General features: G+C 41.5%; 1 non-coding gene across 1 annotated transcript; it reads left to right on the top strand.

Annotated features, from left to right (window-relative positions):
* The first annotated feature begins 15,356 nt into the window (after positions 1-15,356).
* LOC112793895 (small nucleolar RNA R71) lies at positions 15,357-15,464 on the top strand. Its single transcript, XR_003198583.1, has one exon. It is a non-coding gene; the product is annotated as a small nucleolar RNA R71 (small nucleolar RNA).
* The last annotated feature ends 2,599 nt before the right edge of the window (positions 15,465-18,063 follow it).

Genomic DNA, 18,063 nt, shown 5'->3' with positions numbered 1-18,063 from the left:
CTGTTGTGGTCGTGTAATATTGCCCCATCCCAGCTTCACCCAAATTCCTGGGGTTTTATTAAAATTTTTCAACTTTTCTGCCGAGAATTAGATGTAACACCCTCTCAGACTCTTTTCCTTTATTTGTTTGTTTCCGCCAAGCTTGGCGGTTCTTCAAAAAAGAAAGCTTCCTGGGTTTCCTTCATATCCGCCCACGGCCATAAAGTTTTTGCTATGTATGATGAGTCCTTTAAGAACTTCAAGAATTATTTCTTTAAGGTTCGTGCTGTCGAGGGGCCCGCCTTTCTTTTCTTGATGAAAATGATGAGCCTTTTTTTCCTCTAGAGTGGCAAAGGGATGTGAGAGTGTCTCGCTATACCTGGGAGATGCTTGATGATGTTGAGCGTGCCTTTGTTGTTTTTCTTAAGGATCTTTAGGGGAAACCACCCCATCTTGATACAAAAAGGTTTTTGAATGACCCGTCCTTAGTTCGGACTATTTTGGGTACTTGTCTGACTTGTGTCTATACTTGTTTCTTAATTTTTCCTTCTTCTTATTGAGATTGTAACTCTTTGCTATGGCTGATTCTGTATTTGCAGAGATGTCAAAGAACAATGACCCCATGAGGGCCTTTAAAAAGGCGAAGAAGGCAACTGCTGCTCTGAACATCTCGGCCAAGGTGGCCGGAGAGGGATCTTCTCAGGCCCCCGTGAAGCCTCCTGTGCCGAGTTCTCCCGGGCCAAGGAAAGCAATTCCTACTCCTCGGTTTTGTCAGGTCGATCCTCCACAGACTTCTGCCGCTGCTTCTGGTGCTCCTTCTAGTAAGAAGAAAAAAACAACTGAGCCTTTCAACCTTGATGCTCCCGACTTTGATCCGATCGAGTTTATAGATCAACAAATTGGTCCTTATGGTGCCCTCTCTATGGATGACGTGTCACTTCTTCATTATTTTGATTATGTAACTCGAAGTGGTATTAAGTTGGCACACATGGGAGCGGCCTTGTATCGAACCGCTCAAAGTCTTCCTCTTCATGCCACCAAAGCTTTTATGGAGGAGGCCAAACAGGAGTTTGATCGGATAAAAGGCTTGAAGGAGGAGCTCGAAGTGAAGGTGGCCAAGTTGGAAAAAGATCTGGCGAATGAGAAGGCGAGTTCCCTCTCTTTGGCTGCCTCTGTGAGGCTGGCTGAGGACACGGCACTAAGGCATAAGGATAGCTATGTCACGTCTTATCGGGAGGGAATGCGTCTGAAGAAGGAGTTGGAGAACGTCCGAGCTTATTACTCCGAGCTTCAAGGTCATCTTGTTGACAGTGTAACTGCTGCCTATGAGAACCTGAAGGAGCAGGTTTGAGTTATTGCTCCTGAGGCCGACCTTATTCTCTTCAGCCTGGACAATATTGTGAGGGATGGTAAGATTGTCCCTGATGACCAGGATGATGATGATGCTGACCCTCCCCCAGTGCCTTCTGTCAAAGTGTCGACCTCCTCGGTTCCTCCCATTATGTCTGATCCGGATTGCCATATTCTGAACTGCGATGATGGAACTGTAGATGCTGGTTGACCTCCTTTTTTAAGTATTTGAGTAAATAGCCCGGTTTGTGGGCTTTGAACTCTTTTTTGTAAATGATGTTTTGTTGATTGTTGATACTCCAGTTGCTACTTTTAGCAACTTTATTTTGAAAAACAAAATGGTTTCTCTTGCTTTTGGGGTTGGCTTCAAGCGGCCTGTTGAGTCTTTGTTTTATGGTAACTGCAATATGCTTGCTTGCAGCTTTCTTTAGCATTTACATGGAATTTTCAGAGTTGTTTTTTATCCATCCTCTTTTGATTGCTTTTGTGGCGAGGTCGAGGTCTATCGGGTCAAGTTATCTCCCCTCTGTTGGTTGATCTTTCTCAATTGATCTTTTCGAGCAACCCCTTGGGATTACTTTTTATAACTTTTTGTAGCTTTAGTCCGATTCTTCATGTTGGTCCCCGTTTCGTTACTAGGTGATCCTTTTTCTTAGATCTTGTTCAGATCTCTTTTGAGGTTTTACCTTTCGTAACTTTATCTTTTTTGGGCTGACTTCGTCATGTTGGACGTCATTGAGTTACTCGATAATTGATGAGCGGATAATTTATACGCTTTTTGGCATTGTTTTTAGTGTGTTTTGAGTATATTTTAATTAGTTTTTATTATATTTTTATTAGTTTTTAGTTAAAATTCACTTTTCTGGACTTTACTATGAGTTTGTGTGTTTTTCTATGATTTCAAGTATTTTCTGGCTGAAATTGAGGGTCCTGAGCAAAAATCTGATTCAGAGGCTGAAAAGGATTGCAGATGCTGTTGGATTCTGACCTCCCTGCACTCGAAGTGGATTTTTTGGAGCTACAGAAGCTCAATTGGCGCGCTCTCAACGGCGTTAGAAAGTAGACATCCTGGGCTTTCCAGCAATGTATAATAGTCCATACTTTGCCCGAGATTTGATGGCTCAAATCGGCGTTTCAAATCAGCATTAGAATTCCCGGCGTTTAACGCCGGAACTGGCATAAGAATTGGAGTTAAACGCCCAAACTGGCATAAAAGCTGGCGTTTAACTCCAGAAAAAGTCTCTACACATAAAAGCTTCAATGCTCAGCCCAAGCACACACCAAGTGGACCCCGAAAGTGGATTTTTACGTCATTTACTCATTTTTGTATACCCTAGGTTACTAGTTCACTATTAATAGGATCTTTTGACATTGTATCTGGACCTCATCACACTTTACACGTTTCTTATTGAATCTTCTATGGCATGAGTCTCTAAACCCCATGGTTGGGGGTGAGGAGCTCTGTTGTGTCTTGATGGATTAATGCAATTACTACTGTTTTTCATTCAATCACGCTTGCTTCTATTCTAAGATATCACTTGTTCCTAAACCTGATGAATGTGATGATCCGTGACACTCATCATCATTCTCAACTATGAACGTGTGCCTGACAACCACCTCCGTTCTCCCTTAGATTGAGTGAATATCTCTTGGATTCCTTAATCAGAATCTTCGTGGTATAAGCTAGAATTGATGGCGGCATTCAAGAGAATCCAGAAGGTCTAAACCTTGTCTGTGGTATTCTGAGTAGGATTCAAGGATTGAATGACTGTGACGAGCTTCAAACTCCTGAGGGCTGGGCGTTAGTGACAGCCGCAAAAGAATCACTGGATTCTATTCCAACCCGATTGAGAACCGACAGATGATTAGCCGTGCTGTGACAGAGCGCGTTGAACATTTTCACTGAGAGGATGGGAGGTAGCCATTGACAACGGTGAAACCCTACATACAGATTGCCATGGAAGGAGTCTTGCGTGCTTGAAGAAGAAGACAGTAGGAAAGCAGAGGTTCAGAAGATAAAGCATCTCCAAAACCTCAACCTGTTCTCCATTACTGCAAAACAAGTACTTAGTTCATGTTCTTTTGCTTTTTACAATCAACCCTGATAATTATTGATATCCTGACTAAGAGTTACAAGATAACCATAGCTTGCTTCAAGCCGACAATCTCCGTGGGATCGACCCTTACTCACGTAAGGTATTACTTGGACGACCCAGTGCACTTGCTGGTTAGTTGTGCAGAATTGCAAAAGTGTTATTGCAATTTCGTGCACCAAGTTTTTGGCGCCGTTGCCGGGGATTGTTCGAGTTTGGACAACTGACGGCTTATCTTGTTGCTTAGATTAGGACTGTTTTATTTTTGTTGGTTTAGAGTCTTTTATCTGAGTTTAGTTTCATATTTTAAGTTTGGTGTCAATTGCATGCTTTTGTTTTTCTTTTGATTTTCGAATTTGCATGTCCTTAAGTCCCTTTTTGATCTTTAAAAATTCTAGGTTTGGTGTCTTCCTTGTGTCTTCCTTTAGGTTTGTGAAAATTAGTGTTTGATTTTCTAAAAATTTTAAGTTTGGTGTCATTTTGTTGTTTTTCTCTTTCCTCATTTCAAAAAAAAAAATCAAATATTTTTCAAAATAATTTTCAATCATATCTTTTTAATTGCCAATTCTGAAATCTTTTTAATTAGTTGATTGATTTAGTTTTCAATTTGCTTTGATTTTATTTTTCTTTTAGTTTTCGAAATTTTATTTTATTTTCCTTTTGTTTTATTTTATTATTTTCAGTCATTTTTAAAAAAAAATAATCTACTTGCAATCCATATCATTTCCCTTTCTCCATCATGGACCTAAGTGGAATTGAGCAGTCCAGAAGGACTTTGGGGTCATATGCTAACCCCATTACAACTGCATATGGGAGTAGCATCTGTATACCTCCCATCAAAGCAAGCAGCTTTGAGCTAAACCCTCAACTCATTATCATGGTGCAGCAAAATTGCCAGTATTCCGGTCTTCCACAGGAAGAACCTACTGAGTTTCTGGCACAATTCTTACAACTTGCTGACACAGTACGTGATAAAGAGGTGGATCAGGATGTCTACAGATTATTACTGTTTCCATTTGTTGTAAAAGATCAAGCTAAGAGGTGGTTAAATAACCAACCTACAGCAAGCATAAAGACATGGAAACAGTTATCAGACAAATTCCTGAATCAATTTTACCCTCCAAAAAGGATGACACAGCTAAGGCTGGACATCCAAGGCTTTAAACAAGAGGATAATGAATCCCTTTATAATGCCTGGGAGAGGTATAGAGGTATGCTAAGAAAATGCCCCTCTGAAATGTTTTCAGAGTGGGTACAGTTAGACATTTTCTACTATGGGCTTACAGAAAAAGCCCAGATGTCTCTAGACCACTCAGCTGGTGGATCTATACATATGAGGAAGACGATTGAGGAGGCTCAAGAGCTTATAGATACTGTTGCTAGAAATCAACATTTGTACTCTAGCAATGAGTTCTCTACAAAAGAAGAAGTTATGGCAGTAGCCACTGATCCTAATCCTCAAGAACAGATGGTTGAGCTTAATCAGCAATTACACCTGATGACAAAATAGTTAGCAGAATTTAAAGAGATGCTCCAAGAAACTAAAATTGCTAACAAGAACATAGAATCACAGTTGAATCAGGCAAAATAGCAGTTATCTAAACAGATAACAGAAGAATGCCAAGCAGTTCAACTGAGGAGTGGGAAGACATTGAATAACACTGCTCAAAGTAGCAAAAAGCCAATAAAGGAACAATTGACAGAGGATAGCCAAACCACTATCCAAAATCCCTCTGAGGACAGTAAGAGCCCAGAGAGGAATACTCTTGGCATTCAAACGCCAGAAAAGGGGGGAAAGCTGGCGTTAAACGCCCATTCCCTGCCCAGTTCTGGCGTTCAAACGCCAGAAAAGGGGAAAAAGTTGGCGTTAAACGCCCATTTTCCACCCAACCCTGGCGTTCAAACGCCAATGGGGAATCAGACACCTGAGAGTACTGATAGTAACCCCTCTAAAAAGGCTTCTCCAACCACTTCTGTAGGGAATAAACCTGCAGCAATTAAGGTTGAAGAATATAAAGCCAAGATGCCTTATCCTCAGAAACTCCGCCAAGCGGAACAGGATAAGCAATTTGCCCGCTTTGCAGACTATCTAAGGACTCTTGAAATAAAGATTCCGTTTGCAGAGGCACTTGAGCAAATATCGTCTTATGCTAAGTTCATGAAAGAGATCTTAAGTCATAAGAAGGATTGGAGAGAAACTGAAAAAGTTTTTCTCACTGAAGAATGCAGTGCAGTCATATTAAAGAGCTTACCAGAGAGCTTAAAGATCCTGGAAGCTTTATGATACCATGCACATTAGAGGGTACTTGTACCAAGAAAGCTCTATGTGATCTTGGGGCAAGTATCAACCTAATACCTGCATCCACTATCAGAAAGCTTGGCTTGACTGAAGAAGTCAAACCAACCAGGATATGTCTCCAACTTGCTGATGGCTCCATTAAATACCCATCAGGAATAATTGAGGACATGATTGTTAAGGTTGGGCCATTTGCCTTTCCTACTGACTTTGTAGTGCTGGAAATGGAGGAGCACAAGAGTGCAACTCTTATTCTAGGAAGACCTTTCCTAGCAACTGGACGGACCCTCATTGACGTCCAAAAAGGGGAATTAACCCTGAGAGTCAATGAGGATGAGTTCAAGTTGAATGTTGTCAAAGCTATGCAGCATCCAGACACATCAAATGACTGCATGAGCACTGATATTATTGACTCTTTGGTGGAGGAGGTCAATATGACTGAAAGTCTTGAATCAGAGCTAGATGACATCTTTAAAGATGTTCAGCCTGATCTGGAGGAACTAAAGGAAATAAAAGAAATTCTGAAAATTCCTCAGGAAGAAGATAAGCTTCCTAAACCAGAGCTCAAACCACTACCACCATCCCTGAAATATGCATTTCTGGGAGAAGGTGACACTTTTCCAGTGATCATAAGCTCTGCTCTAAATCCACAGGAAGAGCAAGCACTAATTCAAGTGCTAAGGACACACAAGACAGCTCTTGGGTGGTCCATAAGTGATCTTAAGGGCATTAGCCCAGCAAGATGCATGCACAAGATCCTATTGGAGGATGATGCTAAGCCAGTGGTTCAACCACAAAGGCGGCTAAATCCAGCCATGAAGGAGGTGGTGTAGAAAGAGGTCACTAAGTTACTAGAGGCTGGGATTATTTATCCTATTTCTGATAGCCCCTGGGTGAGCCCTGTCCACGTTGTCCCTAAGAAGGGAGGCATGACAGTGGTTCATAATGAAAAGAATGAACTAGTTCCTACAAGAACAGTTACAGGGTGGTGCATGTGTATTGACTACAGAAGGCTCAATACAGTCACTAGAAAGGATCATTTTTCTTTACCATTCATAGACCAGATGCTAGAGAGACTAGCAGGTCATGAATACTATTGCTTTTTGGACGGCTACTCAGGTTACAACCAAATTGCAGTAGATCCTTAGGACCAAGAGAAAACAGCATTTACATGTCCTTCTGGAGTATTTGCCTACAGAAGGATGCCTTTTGGTCTGTGCAATGCACCTGCAACCTTTCAGAGGTGCATGCTCTCTATCTTCTCAGATATGGTAGAGAAATTTCTGGAAGTCTTCATGGATGACTTTTCAGTATTTGGGGACTAATTCAGCTCCTGCCTTAACCATCTAGCACTTGTTCTGAAAAGATGCCAAGAGACCAACCTAGTTTTAAACTGGGAAAAATGTCACTTTATGGTGACTGAAGGGATTGTCCTTGGGCATAAAATTTCAAACAAGGGAATAGAGGTGGATCAAGCTAAAGTTGAAGTAATTGAAAAATTACCACCACCTACCAATGTTAAGGCGATCAGAAGCTTTCTGGGGCATGCAGGATTCTACAGAAGGTTTATAAAGGATTTTTCAAAAATTGCCAAACCTCTGAGTAATCTGCTAGCTGCTGACACGCCATTTATCTTTGATAAGGAGTGTCTGCAGGCGTTTGAGACTCTGAAAGCTAAGCTGGTCACAGCACCAGTCATCTCTGCACCAGACTGGACATTACCATTTGAACTAATGTGTGATGCCAGTGACCATGCCATTGGTGCAGTATTGGGACAAAGGCATGGTAAGCTTCTGCACGTCATTTATTATGGCAGCCGTATTCTAAATGATGCACAGAAGAACTACACAACCACAGAAAATGAGTTACTTGCAGTGGTTTATGCCATTGACAAGTTCAGATCTTATTTAGTAGGATCAAAAGTGATTGTGTACACTGACCATGCTGCTCTTAAATATCTACTCACAAAGCAGGATTCAAAACCCAGGCTCATAAGATGGGTGTTGCTTCTGCAAGAGTTTGATATAGAAATAAGAGACAGAAAAGGGACATAGAATCAAGTAGCTGATCACCTGTCAAGGATAGAACCAGTAGCAGGAGCATCCCTCCTTCCTACTGAGATCTCTGAAACCTTTCCGGATGAGCAATTTTTTGCTATTCAGGAAGCTCCGTGGCTTGCAGACAGTGCAAACTATAAGACTCAAGGTTCTCCTTCTGTAACCATGGAGAGGAAGCATGAAGAGCTTCTCTCAAAACAGAGTCAAACAGAGCCCCCACAGTCAAACTCTAAGTTTGGTGTTGGGAGGCCACCACCAACTTCTAAGTTTGGTGTTGAACCCCCACATTCAAACTCTAAGTTTGGTGTTGGGAGGTTCCAACATTGCTCTGAACATCTGTGAGGCTCCATGAGAGCCCACTGTCAAGCTACTGACATTAAAGAAGAGCTTGTTGGGAGGCAACCCAATGTTATATTTATTATTTTCCTTTGTTATTTTATGTTTTCTATAGGTTGATGATCATGGGAAGTCACAAATTCAATTGAAAAAGCAGAAACAGAATGAAAAACAGGAAGAAAAATAGCACACCCTGGAGGAAAACCTTGCTGGCGTTTAAACGCCAGTAAGGGCAGCAAATGGGCGTTTAACGCCCAGTCTAGCACCATTCTGGGCGTTTCACGCCAGAAAGGGGCACCAGACTGGCGTTAAACGCCAGGAATGGGCACCAAGCTGGCGTTAAACGCCAGAAATGGGCACCAGCCCGGCGTTTAACGCCAGGATTGGCAGAAGGAGCATTTTTGCTCGCCACTTGGTGCAGGGATGAATTATCCTTGACACCTCAGGATCTGTGGACCCCACAGGATCCCCACCTACCCCACCACTCTCTCTCTTCTTTCTTCTTTTGCTCGAGGACGAGCAAACCTTCTAAGTTTGGTGTGGTAAAAGCGTTGCTTTTTGTTTCTCCATAACCATTTATGGCACCTAAGGCCGAAGAAACTTCTAGAAGGAGGAAGGGGAAGGCAAAAGCTTCCACCTCCGAGCCATGGGAGATGGAGAGATTCATCTCAAGGGATGCACTTTTCTCCACAAAACTATTGGGAGCAAATCAACATCTCCCTAGGAGAATTGAGTTCCAACATGGGACAACTAAGGGTGGAGCACCAAGAACATTCCATCCTCCTCCATGAAATTAAAGAAGATCATAGAATCATGAGAGAGGAGCAACAAAGGCAAAGAAGAGACATTGAGGAGCTCAAGCACTCCATAAGATCTTCAAGAGGAAGAACAAGCCGCCTGGTGCGCGAAATTGTGAACAATACTTTTCACAACTCTCATAATCCCCGGTCATGAACCCCAAAAACTTGGTGTTCAATACCATGGCATTACACAACTTCGCACAACTAACCAGCAAGTGCACTGGGTCATCCAAGTAATAAACCTTACGCGAGTAAGGGTCGATCCCACGGAGATTGTTAGTATTGAAGCAAGCTATGGTCATCTTGTAAATCTTAGTCAGGCAAACTCAAATAGATATGGTGATGAACGAAAATAACACAAAGGTAAAGATAGAGATACTTATGTAATTCATTGGTAGGAACTTCAGATAAGCGCATGAAGATGCCTTCCCTTCCGTCTCTCTGCTTTCCTACTGTCTTCATCCAATCCTTCTTACTCCTTTCCATGGCAAGCTTAAGCAAGGGTTTCACCGTTGTCAGTGGCTACCTCCCATCCTCTCAGTGAAAGCGATTGCATATGCTCTGTCACAGCATAGCGGAATTCATCTGTCGGTTCTCAATCATGCCGGAATAGAATCCAGTGATTCTTTTGCGTCTGTCACTAACGCCCCGCCTTCAGAAGTTTGAAGCACGTCACAGTCATTCAGTCATTGAATCCTACTCAGAATACCACAGACAAGGTTAGACCTTCCGGATTCTCTTGAATGCCGCCATCAGTTCTTGCCTATACCACGAAGACTCTGATCTCACGGAATGGTTGGCTCGTTTGTCAGGCGAGCACTCGGTTGTCAGGCGATCAACCATGCATCGTGCAACCAGAAATCCAAGAGATATTCACTAAGGCCTCAGATGCTTGTAGAACAGAGTGGTTGTCAGTCACCCTTGTTCATGGGTGAGAATGATGATGAGTGTCACGGATCATCACATTCATCAAGTTGAAGAACAAGTGATATCTTGGACAAAGAACAAGCGGAATTGAATAGAAGAACAATAGTAATTGCATTAATACTCGAGGTACAGCAGAGCTCCACACCTTAATCTATGGTGTGTAGAAACTCCACCGTTGAAAATACATAAGAACAAAGGTCTAGGCATGGCCGAATGGCCAGCCTCCCAAAGAGGGTTCAATCATCAAAGCATGATCAAAAGATCCAAAGATCGAAAGACCCCCTAATACAATAGTAAAAGGTCCTACTTATAGAAAACTAGTAGCCTAGGGTGTACAGAGATGAGTAAAAGACATAAAAATCCACTTCCGGGCCCACTTGGTGTGTGCTTGGGTTGAGCAATGAAGCATTTTCGTGTAGAGACTCCTCTTGGAGTTAAACGCCAGCTTTTATGCCAGTTTGGGCGTTTAACTCCCATTTTGGTGCCAGTTCCGGCGTTTAACGCTGGAATTCCTGAGGGTGACTTTGAACGCCGGTTTGGGCCATCAAATCTTGGGCAAAGTATGGACTATCATATATTGCTGGAAATCCCAGGATGTCTACTTTCCAACGCCGTTGAGAGCGCGCCAATTGGGCTTCTGTAGCTCCAGAAAATCCACTTCGAGTGCAGGGAGGTCAGAATCCAACAGCATCTGCAGTCCTTTTTGGTCTCTAAATCAGATTTTTGCTCAGGTCCCTCAATTTCAGCCAGAAAATACCTGAAATCACAGAAAAACACACAAACTCATAGTAAAGTCCAGAAAAGTGAATTTTAACTAAAAACTAATAAAAATATACTAAAAACTAACTAGATCATACCAAAAACATACTAAAAACAATGCCAAAAAGTATACAAATTATCCGCTCATCACAACACCAAACTTAAATTGTTGCTTGTCCCCAAGCAACTGAAAATCAAATAAGATAAAAAGAAGAGAATATGCAATGAATTCCAAAAACATCTATGAAGATCAGTATTAATTAGATGAGCGGGGCTTTTAGCTTTTTGCCTCTGAACAGTTTTGGCATCTCAATCTATCCTTTGAAATTCAGAATGGTTGGCTTCTTTAGGAACTCAGAGTCTAGATAGTGTTAATGATTCTCCTAGTAAAGTATGATGATTCTTGAACATAGCTATTTATTGAGTCTTGGCTGTGGCCCAAAGCACTCTGTCTTTCCAGTATTACCACCGGATACATACATGCCACAGACACATAATTGGGTGAACCTTTTCAGATTGTGACTCAGCTTTGCTAAAGTCCCCAATTAGAGGTGTCCAGGGTTCTTAAGTACACTCTTATTTGCCTTGGATCACAACTTTATTTCTTTATATTTTCTTTTTTTTTCGTTTTCTTTTTCTCTCTTTTTTTTCGATTTTATTTTTTTTTTGCAATGTTTTTTCTTGCTTCAAGAATCATTTTAATGATTTTTCAGATCCTCAGTAACATGTCTCCTTTTTCATCATTCTTTCAAGAGCCAACATTCATGAACCACAAATTCAAGATACATATGCACTGTTTAAGCATACACTCAGAAAACAAAAATATTGCCACCACATCAAAATAATTAAACTGTTATAAAATTTAAAATTCATGCAATTCTTCCTTTTTTCAATTAAGCATATTTTTATTCAAGAGAGGTGATGGATTCATAGGACATTCATAACTTTAAGGCATAGACACTAAGACACCAATGATCACAAGACACAAACATGGATAAACATAAGCACTAAAATTCGAAAAACAGAAGAATAAAGAACAAGGAAATCAAAGAACGGGTCCACCTTAGTGATGGCGGCTCTTTCTTCCTCTTGAAGATCCTATGGAGTGCTTGAGCTCCTCAATGTCTCTTCCTTGTCTTTGTTGCTCCTCCCTCATGATTCTTTGATCTTCTCTAATCTCATGAAGGATGATGGAGTGTTCTTGATGCTCCACCCTTAGTTGTCCCATGTTGGAACTCAACTCTCCTAGGGAGGTGTTTAGTTGCTCCCAATAGTTTTGTGGAGGAAAGTGCATCCCTTGGGGAATCTCAGGGATATCTTGATGAGTGGGATCTCTTGTGTGCTCCATCCTCTTCTTAGTGATGGGCTTGTCCTCATCAATGGGAGTGTCTCCCTCTATGTCAACTCCAACTGAATAACAGAGGTGACAAATGAGATGAGGAAAGGCTAACCTTGCCAAGGTAGAGGACTTGTCCGCCACCTTATAGAGTTCTTGGGCTATAACCTCATGAACTTCCACTTCTTCTCCACTCATGATGCTATGGATCATGATGGCCCGGTCTAAAGTAACTTCTGACCGGTTGCTAGTGGGAATGATTGAGCGTTGTATGAACTCTAACCATCCTCTAGCCACGGGCTTGAGGTCATGCCTTCTCAATTGAACCGGCATTCCTCTTGAATCTCTCTTCCATTGGGCGCCCTCTTCACATATGACTGTGAGGACTTGGTCCAACCTTTGATCAAAGTTGACCCTTCTAGTGTAAGGATGTTCATCTCCTTGCATCATAGGCAAGTTGAACGCCACCCTCACACTTTCCAGACTAAAATCCAAGTATTTCCCCCGAACCATGGTAAGATAATTCTTTGGATTCGGGTTCACACTTTGGTCATGGTTCTTGGTGATCCATGCATTGGCATAGAACTCTTGAACCATCAAGATTCCGACTTGTTGAATGGGGTTGGTAAGAACTTCCCAACCTCTTCTTTGAATCTCACGTCGGATCTCCAGATATTCACCCTTTTTGAGTGAAAAGGGGACCTCGGGGATCACCTTCTTCAAGGCCACAACTTCATAGAAGTGGTCTTGATGCACCCTTGAGATGAATCTATCCATCTCCCATGACTCGGCGGTGGAAGCTTTTGCCTTCCCTTTCCTCTTTCTAGAGGTTTCTCCGGCCTTGGATGCCATAATGGTTATGGAAAAACGAAAAAGCAACGCTTTTACCACACCAAACTTAAAATGTTTGTTCGTCCTCGAGCAAAAGAAGAAAGAAGAGAGTAGAAGAAGAAGAAATGAGGAAGAGGGAGATGGTGGTGTGTTCGGCTAAAGAGGGGGAGAAGTGGTGTTTAGGTTGTGTGAAAATGAAGGGTTGAAGAAGGGTATATATAGGAGAGAGGGGGGTAATGGTTCGGCCATTATGGGTGGGTTTGGGAGGGAAAGTGGTTTGAATTTGAAGGGTGAGGTTGGTGGGGTTTTATGAAGGATGGATGTGAGTGGTGAAGAGAAAGATGGGATTTGATAGGTGAAGGGTTTTTGGGGAAGAGATGTTGAGGTGATAGGTGAATGGGGGAAGAAGAGAGAGAGTGGTGGTGGGGTATGTGGGGATCCTGTGGGGTCCACAGATCCTGTGGTGTCAAGGAAAAGTCATCCCTGCACCAAATGGCATCAAAATTCACGTTTTGAGCCGATTCTGGCGTTAAACGCCGGGCTGGTGCCCCTTTCTGGCGTTTAACGCCAGGTTCTTGCCCTTCTCTGGCGTTTAACGCCAGTCTGGTGCCCCTTTCTGGCGTTAAACGCCCAGAATGGTGCCAGACTGGGCGTTAAACGCCCAACTACTAGGCTTACTGGCGTTTGAACGCCAGCAGCATCTTCCTCCAGGGTGTGCTGTTTTTCTTCCTGTTTTTCATTCTGTTTTTGCTTTTTTTCATTGTTTTTGTGACTTCTTATGATCATCAACCTACAAAAAAAAGATAAAATAACAAAAGAAAATAATTAATTATAAAACATTGGGTTGTCTCCCAACAAGCGCTTCTTTAATGTCATTAGCTTGACAGAGGACTCTCATGGAGCCTCACAGATACTCAGAACCGTGTTGGAACCTCCCAACACCAAACTTAGAGTTTGAATGTGGGGGTTCAACACCAAACTTAGAGTTTGGTTGTGGCCTCCCAACACCAAACTTAGAGTTTGACTGTGGGGGCTCTGTTTGGCTCTGTTTTGAGAGAAGCTCTTCATGCTTCCTCTCCATGATGACAGAGGGATATCCTTGGGCCTTAAACACCAAGGATTCTTCATTCACTTGAATGATCAACTCTCCTCTATCAACATCAATCACAGCCTTTGCTGTGGCTAGGAAGGGTCTGCCAAGGATGATGGATTCATCCATGCACTTCCCAGTCTCGAGGACTATGAAATCAGTAGGATGTAATGGTTTTCAACCTTGACCAGAACATCCTCTACAAGTCCATGGGCTTGTTTTCTTGAATTGTCTGCCATCTCTAATGAGATTTTTGCAGCTTGCACCTCAGAGATCCCTAACTTCTCCATTACAGAGAGAGGCATGAGGTTTACACTTGACCCTAAGTCACACAAGGCCTTCTTGAAGGTCATGGTGCCTATGGTACAAGGTATAGAAAACTTCCCAGGATCCTGCCTCTTTAGAGGCAGTTTCTGCCTAGACAAGTCATCCAGTTCCTTGGTGAGCAAAGGAGGTTCATCCTCCCAAGTCTCATTTCCAAACAACTTGTCATTCAGCTTCATGATTGCTCCAAGGTATTTAGCAACTTGCTCTTCGGTGACATACTCATCCTCTTCAGAGGAAGAATACTCATCAGAGCTCATGAATGACAGAAGTAAGTCCAATGGAATCTCTATGGTCTCGGTTTGAGCCTCAGATTCCCAAGGTTCCTCTTGGGGGAACTCATTGGAGATCAGTGGACGTCTAGTGAGGTCTTCCTCAGTGGCGTTCACTGCCTCTTCTCCCTCTCAGAATTCGGCCATGTTGATAGCCTTGCACTCTCCTTTTGGATTTTCTTCAGTATTGCTTGGGAGAGTACTTGGAGGGAGTTCAGTAATTTTCTTGCTCAGCTGACCCACTTGTCCTTCCAAATTTCTAATGGAGGACCTTGTTTCAGTCATGAAACTTTGAGTGGTTTTAATTAGATCAGAGACCATGGTTGCTAAGTCAGAGGTATTCTGCTTAGAACTCTCTGTCTGTGGCTGAGAAGATGATGGAAAAGGCTTGCTATTGCTAAACCTGTTTCTTCCACCATTATTGTTATTGAAACCTTGTTGAGGTCTTTGTTGATCCTTCCATGAAAGATTTGGATGATTCCTCCATGAAGGATTATAGGTGTTTCCATAGGGTTCTCCCATGTAATTCACCTCTTCCATTGAAGGGTTCTCAGGATCATAAGCTTCTTCCTCAGATGAAGCTTCCTTAGTACTGCTTGGTGCATTTTGCATTCCAGACAGACTTTGAGAAATCATATTGACTTGTTGAGTCAATATTTTGTTCTGAGCCAATATGGCATTCAGAGTGTCAATCTCAAGAACTCTTTTCTTCTGACTAGTCCCATTGTTCACAGGATTTCTTTCAGAGGTGTACATGAATTGGTTATTTGCAACCATTTCAATCAGTTCTTGAGCTTCAGTAGGCGTCTTTTTCAGATGAAGAGATCCTCCTGCAGAGCTATCCAAAGACATCTTGGATAGTTCAGAGAGACCATCATAGAAAATACCTATGATGCTCCATTCAGAAAGCATATCAGAAGGACACTTTCTGATTAATTGTTTGTATCTTTCCCAAGCTTCATAGAGGGATTCTCCTTCCTTCTGTCTGAAGGTTTGGACTTCCACTCTAAGCTTACTCAATTTTTGAGGTGGAAAGAACTTTGCCAAGAAGGCATTGACTAGCTTTTCCCAAGAGTCCAGGCTTTCTTTAGGTTGAGAATCCAACCATGTCCTAGCTCTGTCTCTTACAGCAAAAGGGAATAGCATAAGTCTGTAGACCTCAGGGTCAACCCCATTAGTCTTGACAGTGTCACAGATTTGCAAGAACTCAGCTAAAACCTGATGAGGATCTTCCAATGGAAGTCCATGGAACTTGCAATTCTGTTGCATTAGAGAAACTAATTGAGGCTTAAGCTCAAAGTTGTTTGCTCCAATGGCAGGGATAGAGATGCTTCTCCCATAGAAGTCGGGAGTAGGTGCAGTAAAGTCACCCACCACCTTCCTTGCATTGTTGGCATTGTTGTTGTTTTCGGCTGCCGTATGTTCTTTTTCCTTGAAGAATTCGGTCAGGTCCTCTAAAGAGAGTTGTGCTTTGGCTTCTCTGAGCTTTCTCTTTAAGGTCCTTTCAGGTTCAGGATCAGCCTCAACAAGAATGCCTTTGTCTTTGCTCCTGCTCATATGAAAGAGAAGAGAACAAGAAAATATGGAATCCTCTATGTCACAGTATAGAGATTCCTTTAGGTGTCAGAGGAAAAGAAGAGTAGAAGACAGAAGTAGAAAATTCGAACTTATCAGAGAAGATGGAGTTCGAATTTTGCATTAAGGGATAGTATTAGTCCATAAATAGAAGGATGTGAGAAGGAGGGAAGTGATTTTCGAAAATTAAGTGAAAAATTTTGAAAACATTTTTGAAAAACATCACTTAATTTTCGAAAATGAAAGTGGAAAAGAAATCAAGTGATTTTTGAAAAAGATTTTGAAATTAGAAATCAAAGAGATTTGATTGAGAACTATTTTGAAAAAGATGTGATTAAGAAGATATGATTGATTTTAAAAAATGTGATTGAGAAGATATGATTTGAAAAACATTTTAAAAAGATTTGATTTTGAAAATTAAAAACTTGACTAACAAGAAAAGATATGATTCAAACATTAAACCTTTCTCAACAGAAAAGGCAGCATACTTGAAATGTTGAATCAAATCATTAATTGATAGTAAGTTTCTTTGAAAATAGAAAGGAATTGAATTTGAAAGAGATTTGATTGAAAAGATATGATTTGAAAAAGATTTGATTTTGAAAAATTTTGAAAACTGAAAAAAAATTGCATTGAAAAACAGAATCTTCCCCCTTGTGCCATCCTGGCGTTAAACGCCCAGAATGGTATACATTCTGGCGTTTAACGCCCAAAATGCTACCCTTTTGGGCGTTAAACGCCCAACTAGGTACCCTGGCTGGCGTTTAAACGCCAGTCTGTCCTTCTTCACTGGGCGTTTTGAACGCCCAGCTTTTTCTGTGCAATTCCTCTGCTGTATGTCCTGAATCTTCAATTCTCTGTATTATTGACTTGAAAAGACACAAATTAAAAATATTTTTGGATTTTTAATAATAAGGATAAACCAAAATGCAACAAGAATCAAATAACAATGCATGCAAGACACCAAACTTAGGATGAGACACTAGACTCAAACAAGAAATTTTTGGATTTTATGATTTTTTTGAATTTTTTTGTGTTTTTCGAAAATTAAGTGGGAAAAGGTATCAAAATTCTTGATGAGAATTCCAGGGATCAGTGCAATGCTAGTCTAAGACTCCGGTCCAGGAATTAGACATGGCTTCACAGCCAGCCAAACTTTCAAAGAAAGCTTCGGTCCAAAACACTAGACATGACCAAAGGTCAGCCAAGCCTTAGCAAATCACTGCTCCAAAAGCAAGATTGATAAAAATCAACAAGCTCCTGTGGTGATAAGTTGAAACCTCGGTCCAATGAGATTAGACATGGCTTCTCAGCCAGCCAGATTTCAACAAATCATCATGAAACTCTAGAATTCATCTTCAAGAATTTCGAAAAAAATAAATACCTAATCTAAGCAACAAGATGAATGATAAGCGGATAATTTATACGCTTTTTGGCATTGTTTTCATATAGTTTTTAGTAAATTTAAGCTACTTTTAGGGATGTTTTCATTAGTTTTTATGTTAAATTCACATTTCTGGACTTTACTATGAGTTTGTGTGTTTTTCTGTGATTTCAGGTAAATTCTGACTGAAATTGAGGGATTTGAGCAAAACTCTGAAGAAGGCTGACAAAAGGACTGCTGATGCTGTTGGATTCTGACCTCCCTGCACTCGAAATGGATTTTCTGGAGCTACAGAACTCCAATTGGCACGCTCTCAACGGCGTTGGAAATTAGACATCCAGGGCTTTCCAGCAATATATAATAGTCCATACTTTATTCAAAGAATGACGACGTAACTTGGCGTTAAACGCCAAGTACACGCTGCTGTCTGGAGTTAAACGCCAGAAAAACATCATGATCCGGAGTTGAACGCCCAAAACACGTCACAACCTGGAGTTTGACGCCAAGAAATGCCTTAGCTCGTGAATTCATCAAGCTCAGCCCAAGCATACACCAAGTGGGCCCCGGAAGTGGATTTATGCATCAATTACTTACTCATGTAAACCCTAGGAGCTAGTCTAGTATATATAGGACATTTATCTATTGTATTAGACA

The sequence above is a fragment of the Arachis hypogaea genome, chromosome 3 (genome assembly GCF_003086295.3).
Source record: "Arachis hypogaea cultivar Tifrunner chromosome 3, arahy.Tifrunner.gnm2.J5K5, whole genome shotgun sequence".
Taxonomy (NCBI): Eukaryota; Viridiplantae; Streptophyta; class Magnoliopsida; order Fabales; family Fabaceae; genus Arachis; species Arachis hypogaea.
The sequence above is the reverse complement of the archived record's forward strand: the minus strand, read 5'-3'. Positions and strand labels throughout refer to the sequence as shown.